Here is a 6,000-nt window from a genome sequence, read left to right as displayed (position 1 = left end):
AAAAATGTAAAAGGTCCTATGTAGCAAAGATTTAACATTAGCTCTTAAAGTACGCCTAACAAAATGTTACGTCTACAGTGTACTATATTACGGAGTGGAATCATGGACGTTAAATGTAGAGACAATGAGACGACTTAACGTCTTTGAAATGTGGACCTATAGAAGAATTATGAGGGTTTCCTGGATAGATAGAGTTACGAACAATGAAATACTGAGAAGAATAGGTAAAGAGAAGGAAGTTGAACTTACAATTAAAGAAAGAAAGCTACAGTATCTCAGACATGTGATGAGGCGAGAAGTATGGCATCCTACGGCTCATAATGCAAGGAAAGATAGATGGCAAACGAAGCATCGGAAGAAGACGAATTTCATGGCTGAAGAACCTGAGAGAATGGTTTGGATGTAGCTCAAAACAACTATTTAGAGCTACTACCTCAAAAATTAAAATAGCTATGATGATTTCCAACGTTCGTAGCGGAGATGGCACCTGAAGAAGAAGAAGAAAGGGGTGATTTGATTTACGCATAAGGTACCCATGAGTTGTTATTCTGCTGTTCTCTGTACGCAAACGAGCGACTTTAACGTATAACTGGCGGCTAATAATTGTTTCACACCATGAGTTTATTGTAGGCTTATTAGTAGGGCAATAAAAGATGCCCTAATTAAACCAATCGGCGAGTTTCCTTGCGCAACTCTTTGCCAAGGTAATCGACTAATTGATGGGTACTGTGGGTTGATATGTGTTGATGAGGAGTCCTTTAACCCGCGAGTAGTCGCGCGGTGAGATAGAATCTCAATTTTTATCCTTTTTCGCGATAACTTGATGAAAAATTTTGCAATTTTGAAAAAATTTCGTAAGTGCCTCAAGGAAGGGTGTAGTAATGCGTAGGATTTTTTTTTTCTTCTTCTTCTTCTTGTGGAATTTATGGCTTTTGGGAGAGCAAATTAGCTTTAACCCGCGAGTAGTCGCGCCGTTAGATAGAATCTCACAGTTCATCCTTTATCGTAATACAGTAAAACCTGTCAGTAACGGCCACTAAAAATGAAAGAACTATTGGCCAATATAGAAAGGTGGCCGCTATTGCCAGTTTTTGTAGTCTACATATAATTGGTTTGGGAAACTTTTAAACTGGCCGTTAGGACAGGTGGCCGAGGTTAGCAGGTGGCCGTTAACACAGGTTTTACTGTACAGTAAAATTTGTCAGTAACGGCCACTAAAAATGAAAGAACTATTGGCCGATATAGATAGGTGGACGGTATTGCCAGTTTGTGTAGTCTACATATAATTGGTTTGGAAAATTTTTAAACTGGATGTTAGGACAGGTGGCCGATGTTGGCAGGTGGCCGTTAACACAGGTTTTTTAATAAAATTGTTAGAAATATATATTTTCAATATAAAATGTAGATAAAAATAATACAAAATAAAAATTTGTTTTAAATTCGTATTTTGAGATAGAATCTCACACGCGACTATCGACGTTACAGAAGTGAGCGCGACTACTCCCGGGTTAAGGTACCAAAGAATATTTCCATACCAAATAATATCTGGTACAGTAAGAAAATGTGCCATCCATATAATATATAAAATTGAATGTGGCTAAAAGTCTTATATTTGTTTCACAATTATTTTACTTTTGACACAGTTTATAAAGAGAAAATTTTCCCTTTTGGTTGTTTTTTAAGCACAACAACAAGTTCACAAATTCTTGAACCTTACCAATATTGGAAGGAAGTCGACCAGGCATCATTTTTCGTCAATAATTATAAGTATATATTTTCAACGAAAACTTTTCGTTTATAAATTCGCAAAGTCTGTGTGTTATTGCGTTGCCGCTCCTGCAATACTTAGAGTAGATTTATCGATGGATTCCTATGTAGTTTTATCTTCTAAATCCAAATCTGAAAACGATATTTCGATATATTTAACCGTCTTCGAGATAATCGACCTCAAAATCTAAAATGTGAGGTCACAATCCTTTTATTTTCCGCCGACACACTAAACGTCAGCTGAAATCGTTTATAGTAAGTAGGCTAGTTTTTTAATCTGAATTTTTTAAGCAAATCATAGATTATTTACATTTGAGTTAAATTATTATTTATTATAGGTTTATATTAGTATACGGCCTCCCCTTTAATGGGACTACCTAATGATAAATGGACTGTTCCATTTGTTATGAAATGTAAATTGTTATTATAGTCGGTTCGCTAAACCCAGACACAACTGGGCCTCGATTTTTGACCCTTCGCTTCGTTATCGAACGTATTCGTTTCGTATCTGTTTAGTATATGAAGCGAATACGTTCGATAACGAAGCGAAGGGTCAAAAATCGAGGCCCTAGCTAGTGATTTTAGTAGGTATTTTTTTTTGTTTCTTGCCAATTTTGCCGAAATTACTAAAACTACAGAATTACTAATTATTTAGTAATTATTAACTATTTAGTAATTATTTTTTTGTCGAATTGGCAAAATTACTGACAAAATCACTAGTCAGTTGTGTCTGAGTTTAGCGAACCGAATATATGAAATGTTCTTTGGAATAAAAAAATATGGTCTTATAATATGTGCAATTAAATCCTTTTAATGGAAAAAAATATTTGAAGATTTTTCTCAAATTATGGATACCAACAACATTTTCATTTATAACTCTTTTATTTTTAATTTGATGAAGATAAGTTATTCTTCATAAAAAGCTCTTCATGGTCTAAGATTTATGATGCAACCATCATATATAAAATTTTATTAATTTTATACTAGGTATATAAAAAATATGCTCCCAAAGCCACGTGAGCGGTATAAAACGGGAGACTATTATTATATAAAAAATATGAATTTCGATCAAGAGTAAAGTACCTTTATAATTCACAACATTTAAATTATAATGATATAATTGCACATTAAAACATAATTTTTAATTCTGAACAACTTTTCATAATAGCAAATTTTCCATATTATGAATTAAAATACGTAAATAAACAAAGTTTTCGTTATGCTGGCATTTTCAGATTATTTCTTATGTAACTGACATCAATCGTAGAATTATTTCAGGCAAATTAGCTGCAAGCTCTTGGCGTATAATGTTTGCTGGGTTTTCAGTAATATTCTCTTCAGCTTTACGTTTACAAAAGTTAGAAACAATTTTCCCAACAATTTTCTGACGATCTGGTTCATGATAATGTTGTTGTTGTTGGTTTGGGTTTATATTACTGCGGATACTAAATCCATTCGCCAATTTTACTATTTTTTAATTTATTAGTCATTTTTTCGTATCCTATCCTAAAACTAATACTAATATTAATCTCTAATAAACAATTCTACTAATAAATAATGTTTTTTTATTTTTTTTAATAATTTTTTTTAACATATTTTTTTATTTATTTTTTTTTCTAAATGATGTTCTCATAGTTCGACAGCAAAAACTGCAACATTCTTCTTTAGCCCTCTACTTAATTCGAAAGCTATTTACTATGGACTGTCCAAGTTCGTCATTCATTTTTATTTACATATTTTTTATATATTTTTTTATTATTATATTTTTTTTTTCTATTACTTTTTTTTATATTTTTTTTGTTTATATATTTTTATATTTTTTCTTTTTTTTTACTTTTTTTATTTTTTATTTTTTTTTATTTATATTTTTTTTCTTTTCTTTTTTCTTTTTTCTCTTAACATATAACAATTTACAAGAAATACTCTATATTTTACATTTACAATCTAAGTTTAATATCTAAAATATGTTTATACAATAGTCGGTATACCAACTCATTATTTTCTAATGTTAATAAATAATTTAAATTAATGGGATGGTGGACATCAGTCAAAGAATACAGTGAATTTAAAAACATATTAACTTTATTAGAGATAAGAGAACAGGTCAAAATTTTGTCTTGTAGATTGCCCAACGGTCCACAAATACATTGTGGACTATCAGCTATTTTAAGTTTAAATAAATATGATTGTGTAAGACAGTGGTTAAATCTCATTCTGCATATGGTTCTTGTCATATCTTTTGTCGACTCCATTTTAGAGAACCAAGGTTTATCTGTTATATAGTTTCTGATTGATCTGTAGTGGTTTCCTCTATTTATGTTTTCAGCAATATACCTTTCTTTCCATTCTTTCTTAATCGCTTTGAATAAATCTGATGCAATTTCTTTTGAAATATGTTGTAGGCTACTTCTAGGTATTGTAAAATTTGCACCAATGGTAAACAATTTCGCACTACAAGTTGTTTTATTACACCTCCAGAACATTTCTGCACTTTTTAAAACTTTCACTTTATAAAAAATAAAATTTTAAAATACCAGTAAAGGTTTATCGCGATTATTTTCTAATAAGGGGATGGGTACCTACGTATTTTCGCCTACAATGGTATTTAAATGGGGATTCATTTTTTTTCCAATCCTGAGAAAACTAATAAGTATTTTTGAAAAATATAAACGCAGAATGAAAGATTACGTTCTTACCGAGGGCCGAAAGTCCCTGAAAACTTCTATAATGTATATTTTAATAAGTTACAGGGGTGAAAATCTAAGAGAAAATGTAGTGTGATTTTTAATTTCAAATATCTCATTCAAAAGAAACTTTTTATTCATTCTAAGGGCCTTTCGGCCCTCGGTAATAAAGTAGTCGTTCATTCTGCGTTTAAATTTTTCAAAATATTTATTTTATTAGTTTTCTCAGGAATCTAATAAATGATTTTTGTCAAATTTTAATTGTGACTAAAAATAAAATACTACAATAATTAATTAAGTAATTATTATAGGTACCTACTGTAATTTTATAGTAGGTAGATAAATAATTCCCTTGCATGCCTTTTATTAAAATCTACCTGAAATAACCACTTCGATTTTGGCGAGGAAAATACCTGTGTGATTATGACATGACATACCCTTCAAAACGCAGGCAAAAGATTATTTTAGTGGGGAAATTACACCCGCCGAAAGATGGAGTGACGAGGTAGAGGGGATCTTAAATCATGAACATCAGGCAGTGGCGAAGGAAAGTATCCGACAGGTCAGAATGGAAAAACATTGTTAAGCAGGCCAAGACTCACACAGGGCTGTAGCGTCGTTAGAAGAAGAATAGGAAGAAGTTATTTGTCGAAAATAATTTATTAGTAGTGCAGTAACTGAAAGTTTTCACCTCCGATTTCGTTGAACCTTCATCGATTTCCATGAAAATTGGTGTGTAGTTAGAGGATACCTCAAGGAATAAAGGTGACACGATGCCAAGTTGCGCTTTTACCCTGGGGGTGGATGCCACCCCTTCCTGTGCATGAAAATTATTTTATTAAAAATAATACCACTAATCGATAGACGGACAAATTATAAGCAAAATTTGTTATATAAAGATATTAATATAAATAAATACTTTTTGAGTTATTAAAGATCAAAGATTTTATTTTTTCGTAAAAAAATGCATGCTTTAAAGCTGTTTTTCACGTATGACTCAAAAACTCTAAGCTTTTACAAAAAAGTTATTATTACCAAAATTGAAGATAATGAAAAAATTAATACACTCCTTAATTCAAGAACTAAACTAATGTTAATTCAAAGTGAGTTATGGGTAATTGAATGCATATTTTTTTCGACGAGTACTCAAATCTAAGTATCCAATCTTAAATAAAGGGAAAACTGTGCATTTTATAAAATATGCATGCTAAACGCTTCGTCAAAGTACTTCGGAATACCTATCAAATGAGCTCCAGAAGAAGTTAATAGTGTTAAAATTACGCAAGTTATGATGGATATAAGAGAACCCTTTCGAATTTTTTAGGAAAAATGAAAAATAAAACATACGCCATTTCCACAAAAATTAAAATGTATAGTAACCCTTACCATAATTATTTTTTTATATTAACATAAGTAATGATTTCAATAATTTTGACCGGCTTAGAATGCATATTTTTGAAAAAAAGGTGTAATTTAAAAAAATCAGAATGTTTAAAATTATTAATTTCATTTTCTTTTGATAATAACTCAAAAAATATCTATTTTATAA

This window comes from Diabrotica virgifera, chromosome 7 (genome assembly GCF_917563875.1).
Source record: "Diabrotica virgifera virgifera chromosome 7, PGI_DIABVI_V3a".
Classification (NCBI taxonomy): domain Eukaryota; kingdom Metazoa; phylum Arthropoda; class Insecta; order Coleoptera; family Chrysomelidae; genus Diabrotica; species Diabrotica virgifera.
This window is presented reverse-complemented; position numbering follows the sequence as displayed.